This window comes from Hipposideros armiger, unplaced genomic scaffold, assembly GCF_001890085.2.
Source record: "Hipposideros armiger isolate ML-2016 unplaced genomic scaffold, ASM189008v1 scaffold_90, whole genome shotgun sequence".
In the NCBI taxonomy this organism is placed as follows: domain Eukaryota; kingdom Metazoa; phylum Chordata; class Mammalia; order Chiroptera; family Hipposideridae; genus Hipposideros; species Hipposideros armiger.
Genome location: NW_017731440.1, coordinates 3,625,135 through 3,635,184, shown reverse-complemented (window position 1 = coordinate 3,635,184; position 10,050 = coordinate 3,625,135). Strand labels below are relative to the sequence as shown.

General features: G+C 39.6%; 1 pseudogene; it reads right to left on the bottom strand.

Annotated features, from left to right (window-relative positions):
- Positions 1–857: 857 nt before the first annotated feature.
- Positions 858–9,163, bottom strand: LOC109383873 (ferritin heavy chain pseudogene; annotated as a pseudogene).
- Between the last annotated feature and the right edge of the window lie 887 nt (positions 9,164–10,050).

Below are 10,050 nucleotides of genomic sequence, written 5' to 3'. Positions count from 1 at the left end.
GTTGTTTTGGATTTTCTGATAGTAGCAATTCTGATGGATATGAAGAGGTGTCTAAATGTGGGTTGTTGTTTTTTAAAATATTTTTTTGGGGAATTTGGGAAGGGAACAGTGTTCGGGAATTGGGGAAGGGGAACATTGTGTTTGTCCAGGATCCATCAGCTCCAAGACAAGTTGTTGTTCTTCAATCTTAGTTGTGGAGGGCGCAAGCTCAGCTCCAAGTCCAGTCACTGCTTTCAATATAGTTGCGGGGCGGAGTGGGGGGGGGCGCTCACCATCCCATGTGGGAGTCGAACCGGCAACTTTGTTAAGAGCACGCCCTCTCACCAGCTGAGCCATCTGACCGCCCGTTGGCAGCTCATCTCGGGCACAGCTCACTGGCCCATGTGGGAATCAAACCAGCAACCCCTTGCTCAGAGCTCGCGCTCTAACCAACTGAGCCACCCAGCCAGCCCCCTAATTGCGGTTTTGATTTGCATTTCCCTAGTGATTAGAGATGTTGAGCTTTCCAGGTGCTTATTGGCTATTTGAATATCATCTTTGAAGAAATGTCTATTCAAGCCCTTTGCCCATTTTTTTGAATCAGGTTATATGTTTTTTTGTTGTTGTTTAGTTTTAGGAGTTCTATATATATTAAGCATATTAATCCCTTATCAGATATATGAGTTGCATCGGTTGCCTTTTCACTCTGTTCAAAGTGTCTTTGTGGGGAAAGGGGTTACCAAATTGCTTTATTTGAAGTAATGGTACAAATGAAAGACATTTTGGTAAAATCTATAGAAAATGTAACTTCAACATGCAGGCACCACCTTGGTGACCAAGGAAGTCACCTCTGTGGCCATAGGAAGCCATCCTAAGGCTTAGCTGTCATTATCACGGTCTCCCTGGGTGTGCTTTTCAAACAGATACCCTGCCATGCCAGATTCCTAAGCCTCCATCTTGCCCAAGTTGTTTTTGTAGTCCCTCAATTTTTTGATGGATTTCGCCTGCTCATTCGGGTAATGAGTCTCTGAACAAAGTCAGTGGTTTGTTTGTTTGTTTGTTTTGTTTTTTTGTCTGTTGCCAGTTTGTACAGCCCCAGTAGTGAATGATTGATGCTTTCCAAATGTAATGCACACTCCATTGCATTCATCCCGTTCTCCCAGTCCTCACAGTGTGGTTTCTTGATATCCTGAAGGAAAATTCGGTCGCCTCATTCGTTCTGCAGCTTCATCAGTTTCTCATCATGTTCCCCCTCCTGATGAGGCTGGTGAAGAACATATTTGGCAGTGTTCTTCAAAGCTACATCATTGCAGTTAAAGTAGTAAGACATGGACAGATAGATGCAGGAGGCATGGAGCTCCAGGTTGATATGGGGGTTGATGGTGGCTTCTGGATCCTTGTGGTAGTTCTGGCCCCACAGTGAGGTGGATGCGGTAGTCACTGTGGATGGGTGAGGAGAGGTGGCAGCCGCTGCCCAGTGCTGGAACAGCAGTGGGGACCTTGGGGTGGTCTGGGAGCACTATAAGGAGGTGGGAGGGCTGGCTCTGTGCAGACAGCAGGGTGCCTGTTCCCTCCAAGCACTATTGAAGAAGGAAACTGTGGCAACTCTTGGGGAAGACGTTGGAATTGTCCTCTGATGCACAAAAGTTTTTAATTTTCGTGAAGTCCAACTTGCCTATTTTTTTCTTTTGTTGCCTGTGCCTTTGGCGTCGTGTCCAAGAAATCATTGCCAAATCCAATGTTGTGTAGGTTTTTGTTCTGTTTTCTTCTATGAGTTTTAAATTTTAGATCTTGTGTTTATGTTTGTGATTCATTTTGACTTAATTTTTGTATATGGTGTTAGGTAAGAGTCTAACTTCATTCTTTTGCATATGTATATACAGTTTCCCCAGCACACTGTCCTTTCTCCCATTGAATGGTCTTGACACCCTGGTTGAAAAATAATTGGCTGTATATGTGAGGGTTTATTTATGGGCTTTCTGTTCTATTCCATTGGTGTATATGTCTATTTTTATGCCAGTGCCATACTGTTTTGATTACTATAGCTTTGTAGTAAGTTCTAAAATCAGGAAGTGTGAGATCTCTAACTTTGTTCTTTTTCAAGATCATCTTGGCTATTCTGAGTCCCTTGAGAATCCACATGAATTTTAGGGTGGCTTATTCTATTTCTGCAAAAAATGTCATTGGGGTTTTGATAGGGATTGCATTGAATCTGTAGATCATTTTGGGTAGTATGGACATTTTAACAATCTTAAGTCTTCTAACCTATGAACATGGATTAGATGTTTCTATTTATATATGTCTTCTTTAATTTCTTTCAGCAATGTTATGTTATTTTCATTGTATAAGTCCCTTAGGTAAGTTAATTCCTAAGTATTTTTTTCTTTTTGATTCTATTGTAAGTGGAATATTTTTTTTAAGTTCTCTTTTCTCAATTTGTTCATTATTAATGTATAGAAATGCAACTGATTTTTGTGTGTTGACTTGGATGTATTCTGCAACTTTGCTGAATTCATTTATTAGTTCTAACAATTTTTGTGTGGAATCTTTAAGTCTTTCTATATATAAGATTGTATCATCTGGGAACAGAGATCATTTTAATTTTGTCCTTCTGATTTGGGTGACTTTATTTTCCTAATTGTTCTGGCTAGGGCTTCTAGTACTGTGTTGAATAGATGTGGCAAAAGCGTCATTATTGCCTTGCTCCTTATCTTAGAGGAAAAGTTTTCAGCCTTTCACCATTGAATATGATGTTTTCTGTGGATTTTTTCATATATGGCTTTTATTATATTGAGGTAGTTTCCTTCTATTCCTAGTTCATTGCATGTTTTTTATTATGAAAGGGTGTGGAATTTGTCAAATGCTTTTTCTGCATCAATTGAAATGATCATGAAGGTTTTTTTCCTTCATTCTGTTAATGTGGTATATTACATTGATTGAATTTTTATTATTATTATTTTTTAGATTTTTTTTTATTGGGGAATTGGGGAAGGGAACAGTGTTCGGGAATTGGGGAAGGGGAACATTGGGTTTTTCCAGGACCCATCAGCTCCAAGTCAAGTTGTTGTCCTTCAACCTTAGCTGTGGAGGGCTCAAGCTCAGCTCTAAGTCCAGTTGCTGCTTTCAATCTAGTAGTGTGGTTGGGCTGGGGGGAGGCCAGCCCACCATCCCATGCGGGAGTCAATGGGCAACCTGTTGTTAAGAGCATGCGCTGTCACCAGCTGAGCCATCTGGCCGCCTGGCAGCAGCTCAGCGGCAGCTCAGCTTGGGCGCAGCTCACTGGCCCAAGTGGGAATCGAACCGGCGACCCTGTTGCTCAGAAGCTCACGCTCTAACTGCGCCACCTGGCCGGCCCCACTGATTGATTGTTGTCTGTTGAACCCTCCTTTCATTCCAGAAATAAATCCCACATGGTCATAATGTATAATCCTTTTAATATGCTGCTAAATTTGGTTTGTTGGTATTTTGTTGATTTTTGCATCAATGTTCATAAGGAATATTGGTCTGTAGTTTTCTTGTAGTGTCTTTGGCTGACTTTGGTATCAGAGTAATGCTGGTCTCATACAGTGAGTTTGGAAGTGTTCCCTCCTCTTCAAGTTTTTGAAAAGTTTGAGTAGAATTGGTATTATTTCGTTTTGAAATGTTTGTTAGAATTCACCACTGAGCCATCAGGTCCAGGGCTTTTACTTGTTGGGAGGGTTTTGATTACTGATTCAATCTCCTTACTAATATAATTATAGGTCTATTCAGATTTCCGTTCTTTTATGATTTAGACTTGGTAGATTTTGTGTTTCTGGGAATTTGTACATTTCATTTAGGTTATCCAATTTGTTAGCATACAATTGTCCATAGTACTTTTTATAATCCTTTGTATTTCTGTAGATCGGATAGAAATGTCCCCACTTTCATTTGTTTTGTTTCAGTGGTTTGTGTTTTCTCTATCTTTTCCTAATCAGTTTAGCTAAAGGTTTGTCAATTTTGTTGTTTTCAAAGAACTGACTTGGTTTCATTGATTTTTGTGTATTGTTTTTCTACCTTCTATTACATTTATCTCTGTTCTCATCTTTATTATTTCCTTCATTCTGCTAGCTTTGATTTTGTTTCTCCTTTTTCTAGTTTCCTAAGTTGTAAAGTTAGGTCATCAATTTGAGATGTTTCCTGTTTTTTAATGTGTTTATAGTTACAAATTTCCCATTACCACTGTTTTTGCTACATCCCATAAAGTCTGGTATGTTGTGTTTCTGTTTTCATTAGTTTCTAAGTATTTTCTAATGTTCCTTGTGATTTCTTATTTGATTCACTGGTTATTTAAAGGTGCATTGTTTAATTTCTACGAATTTATTAATTTTCCAGTTTTCTTTCTGTTATTGATTTTCTAACTTCATCTTTTATTCAGAGAAGATGCTTTGTAGTATATCTTTTAACATCTATTGAGGCTTGATTTGTGGCATAACATATAGTTTATCCTGGAGAATGTCCCGTGTACACTTCAGAAGTATATGTCTGTTAGATCTAATTGGTTTATTGTGTTGCTCAAGTCCTCTCCTTAATTCTATTTGTTCTATCCATTATTGAGAGTCGGGTATTGAAGTCGTCAACTATTATTGTGGAACTATTTTTCCCTTAAATTTTGTCAGCTTTTGCTTCATATATTTTGGTGGTCTGTTATTAGGTGTATAACTATTTATAATTGTTATATCTTCTTACTTTATTAAACTATTAATATATAATGTCCTTTTTAGACCCTTATAAAATTTTTTTGATTTAAAGTCTATTATGTCTCATATTATTACAGGTACCTCTGTTTTCTTTTGGTTACTAGTTGCATGGAGTGTATTTTTCTACCCTTTCACTTTTAACCCATTTGTGTCTTTGGATCTAAAGTGAGTCTCTTGTAGACAGCATATAGATGGATCATTATTTTAAATCCATTCTGCCAATCTGTCTTTTGATTACAGAGTTTAATTTATTTACATTTAAAGTAATAACTGATAAAAAGGGATTTTTGTCATTTTGCTATTTGTTTTGTATATGCCTTATAGCTTTTTATGTCCCTTGTTTTCCTGCATTGCTGTCTTATGTGTTTAAATGATTTTTTTTTGTAGTAAAACATCTTAACTACCCTCTGATTTCCTTTTGTGTAAATTGTAGAACAATATTCTTTGTGGTTACCATGGGGGTTACATTTAACATCTTAAAGCTGTAACATTCTAATTTGAATTGAAAAAAATTTTTTTTAACTTTATTGGGGAACAGTGTGTTTTTCCATAACCCATCAGCTCCAAGTCAAGTTGTTGTCAATCTAGTTGTTGAGGGTGCAGCTCAATGGCCCATATGGGAATCCAACCATCAACCTTGGTGTTATGAGCCTGTGCTCTAACCACCTGAGCTAACCTGCCACCCTCTAATTTGAATTTATACCAGCTTAACTTCAATAACATACATAAATTCTGCTTCTATACAGCTCCATTTCCATTCCTTTCAGTTATCGATGTGACAAAATCACATCTTTATACATTATATCTAAAATCATAAACTAATAATATTTATAATGCATTAGTCACTTAAGTTGTGTAGGAAACAAAAGTGGAATTACAAATCAAAGTTGTAATAATACTAGCTATTATAGTTATTGTTTTTGGAAAAACATGTATTACTCTTTTAAATCATTTAGAAAACCAAAACTAGAATTACAAACCATTTTTACAATAATACTAGCTTTTATAGTTGCCCACATATTTACCTTTACTGAGATCTTTATTTCTTCATATGGCTTTAAGTGTCCTTTCATTTCAACCTGCAAGACTCCCTTTAGCATTTCTTATAGGGTAGTTCTAGTGGTAACAAACTTCCTCAGCTTTTGTTTATCTTGGAATGTCTTAAGATCTCTCTTACTTTTGAAGGAAAGTTTTGCCAGGTATAGGATCCTAGTTGACAGTTTTTTTCTTTTAGCATTTTGAATATATCAATCCACTGCCTCCTGGCCTTGCACCAAGGTTTCTGATGGGAAATCTGCAGATAAACTTGTACGTGACGTGTTGCTTCTCTATTATTTCTTTCAAGATTCTCTCTTTGACTTTTAACAGTGTGATCACAGTGTGTCTTGGTGTGGGTCTCTTTGAATTCATCCTTCCTGGAATTTGTTGAGCTTCTTGGATGTTTATATTCACATCTTTCATCAAACTTGGGACATTTTCAGCCATTATTACTTCAAATAAACTCTTCCCTTTTCTCTCTTTTCTTCTAAGACTTCCAAAATATGGTTGGTGGTTTTCTTATATACCATAGTTCCTTTAGGCTCTGTTGACGTTTCTTTAATCTTTTTTTTTCCCATTCCCCATACTTGATAATTTCCATTGTCAAATCTGCCAGTTTGTTGATTCTTTCTTTTGTCTGCTTACATATGCCTTTGAAATTTTCATTTCAGTTATTGTACTTTCCAGTTCTAGAATTTCTTTTTGTTTTCTTTTTAGGTTTTCTATTTCCTTATTGATATTTCCACTTTGTTCATACATTGCTTTCTTGACATTCTCCATGTCTTCTTTTAGTTCTTTGGGCATCTTAAACAGTTTTTAAAAAGTCTTTGTGTAGTAGGTCCACCATCTGGTTTTTCTCTGGGACGGTTTTGTTGGTGTGTGTTTTTTTTTCCTTTGAAGGGGCCAGATACTCCTGTTTCTTTGTATGTTTTGTGATTTTGTTGTTGTTGAAAATATGAACATTTGAATCTAATGATATGGTAGCTCTGGAAATCAGATTCTCCCCCATCCCCAAAGTTTGCTCATTTTTGGTTTTGTTTTGTTTTGCTTTAAGAAATTCTTGTAGGCTCTCTCTTCCAAGGATCAGCTTGAGGTGTAGACTTAAGGTCTTTTCAGGTCTTTTTTAAGCCTGTACCTTTCCTTGTGTATGTGTTCAGACTGAGACTGTGTTGTTCCAAGATTTGAGTCTGAGAAACCACAAGCCCAAAAAAAACCACCAGGTGGTTCAGTGTAAGAAATAGTTTTTTTGTGTGTTTTTTTTCCCCATGAGTGTCCGTCCCTCATCTGGCATGGCTTAGACCCGGCCTGGGAGAGCATGATGTTACCACATTGATGGGGCCAAGAAATAGGTTTATTGAGCCTTACTCACCAGGAAGTTTCTCGGAGTGGCTGGCCAGAGGGGTAGTGATCCATACCCAGGTGGAGAAGAAGGAAGGTTATATAGGTACAGCAAAACAAAGAGCATCCTGTGGGAGAAATCATCTTGCAGGCCTGCTCTCGTGCACACAGCATCCCAAGAAGCCAGGAGGCCTTGACTGCCTGCTAGTTTATTTGCCTGTGGGCCAGGTTTCTTTATTCCACTCCCCTCACCCACCTACCCCACCCCCACCCTACTGGCACTCATAACTCCTGAATTCTTGCAGGTTAAAGATGTACATCGTAACCAGACACTGCAACAACAATATAGGCAAAGGAAAACAGTAACAGGCCCAGGAGGAAAGCAACAATGCCCAAAAGTGTGAGGTGCCAGAAAACGGTGAGAGAGATTAACTAACTAGAAAAGGGGTCGTATTGGGTCTTCAGAAAAGTCATGATGCATGTTTGCAACAGATGGCACTAGTTCATTTTTGGAAGTACTAGAGTCATTCGCATCTGTGTTATTGCTATGTCATTTGACAGCTGACAGTTCTAGCTACATTCGAAGAAACAATTGAGTGATTTGGTCAAGTTTTGGAGATTTTACAAAAAGTTGAAGATGGAAGACCAAACTGTGCATTTTTGCCATATTTTACTGTTTTACTTCCATAAAGGGAAGAATGCATGTCAAGCTTGTGAAAAGTTGCATAACGTTTATGGTGACAATGCTCTACAAGAATGTCAGTGCCAATGATGGTTCACGAAATTCTGTGCTGGTGATTTTGATCTCAACGACGCTCCTCAGTCAGGGAGGCCCACTGAGGTTGATGACGACAAAATAAAGGCATTGATAGAGTCAAACCCATGTTACATGACACGAGAGATTGCAGAAACATTGAACATCCATTATTGAAACATTCATGACCACCTGAAGAAGCTGGGATACATAAGCAAGCTCGATATTTGGGTTCCGCATGAACTCAAAGAAGTTCATTTGATGGCATGCATAAACATCTGCAATATGCTCATTAAATGTGAGGAAAATGATCCTTTTTTGAAGCGACTAATAACTGGTAATGGGAAGTGGATTGTTTACAACAATGTGGTGCACAAATGGTCTTGATCCCCACGTGATGATTCGCCTCAAAGGACATCGAAAGCAGACATTCATCAGAGGAAGGTGATGCTCTCAGTGTGGTGGGATTTTAAAGGTGTCATATTTTTGAGCTCCTACCTAGGAACCAAACAATCAATTCGAATGTGTGCTATCGGCAGTTGGACAGTTTGAATGAATCCATCATCCAGAAATATCCAGAGCTTGTTAATTGTAAAGTTGAGTTCCATCGTGACAACGTGAGACCACACACAAGTTTGTTCACCCGTCAAAAGTTATTGGAGCCTGGATGGGATGTGTTGCCACACCCACCATACTCATCTGAACTTGCACTGTCAGACTTCCACTTGTTTCGCTCTCTTCAAAACTCCTTGTGTGGTATAACGTTCAATTCAGATGAAGCTGTAAATCAGTGCCTTGTTCAGTTTTTTGCAAATAAAGACAGGTCCTTCTATGAACGAGGAATTATGAAGGTCACTGAAAGATGGCAAAAGGTTGTCGAACAAAACGGACAATATATCATTGATTGATCTTTGTTCTTTATATAAATAAATGACCTTTGGAAAACAGAGAAAATATGTCATGACTTTTCTGAAGACCCAATAGATAGGGAGCCCTGCTTTATTGGGGCCGAGGGTTCAGAATAGTGACGTGGGGAGGGGTTTTAAAGACAAAGTTGGAGACATTACTAGTCTGTTCTGTACCAACACCTCATGGGGCTTAGATCCCCAACCACTGAGGCCTAGTTTGTCAGTGCCATGGCCAAAAGATCATGCACGTATGTCCCTGTGGGTAGGTCTTGTGGTACTGGCAAGAGGAGGTTATTTTTGGTGCCTTTTTGGGGCATGAGACTGTGTGGCCCAGTCACTTGAATTTGGAGGGCCCGGTAGGGTCCAGCTGTCAGGAGAACGTATGCACTGGGCCTTTTTCTTCGAGGGGAGTCGTTGTCGTTGATCATCCCGAGGGCCTGGTGTAACCAGGCAGTCCACCCCTGGAGGGAGCTGATCTCCGTTTTCAATTGTTCTTTTAACAGTCCATTGCTTCACTTGATTAGACTGGAGCATTTGGATTGTAGGGTAAATGAAATGACCATGTTGTTTGGCCCAAATCTGGGTAAGGACCCCAGAAAAGGGTGTCCCATTGTCATTGTCAGTGTGTGTTGGGAGCCCGTAAGCTATGCTTAGGCGTTCAGGTCCCCAAATGGTGTTCTGTTATGTGGCCTGTTTACTCGGGAAGGCCTGCAGGAGGCCAGTGGCTGTATTCACACAAGTCAGGGCATATTTGCACCCCTCTGCCCTCTGACAGGGGAAGTGGTCCTATGTAGTCAACTTGCCAGTGATAGATGGGTTTGTGTTCTCTACTGATGTATCCATCTGTTGCCCCAGTTGTTTAGGGCATTGTTGATGACACACAGGACATTGTTGACAGACAGCTTTGAGGTCTTCGGCTGACACATCAAGGTTGTATTGTGTGGCCATGGTGCTGTGTCTTCTTTTGGTGTTAGTTGTGCCAAGTGCAGGTAGTTGAGGCTGTCTCATCATTTCCAGGTAGGGTATTTCACCCTGAATGAGCTGGGACATGGTACTCTGTGAGTTTTCATATGGGCAAGACCAATATGTCTTGCCATAAGTCCTTGTCCCACAGTTGTTACTTTGCAACCATCCAGTCATTTGCAGCCCAGGTGGGAGCCATAGAGTGAGGCCCTTGAAGACTGCCCAGCTGTTGGTATACAGGGTGACATTGGTTGCTTCTAAGACAGCCACCATTCATGCTGGCCGTAGTTCCACCCAATGGCTACTTTGCCCTCTTCCAGTATCCCACCATAAGGTATTGGGGAGGGGCTGC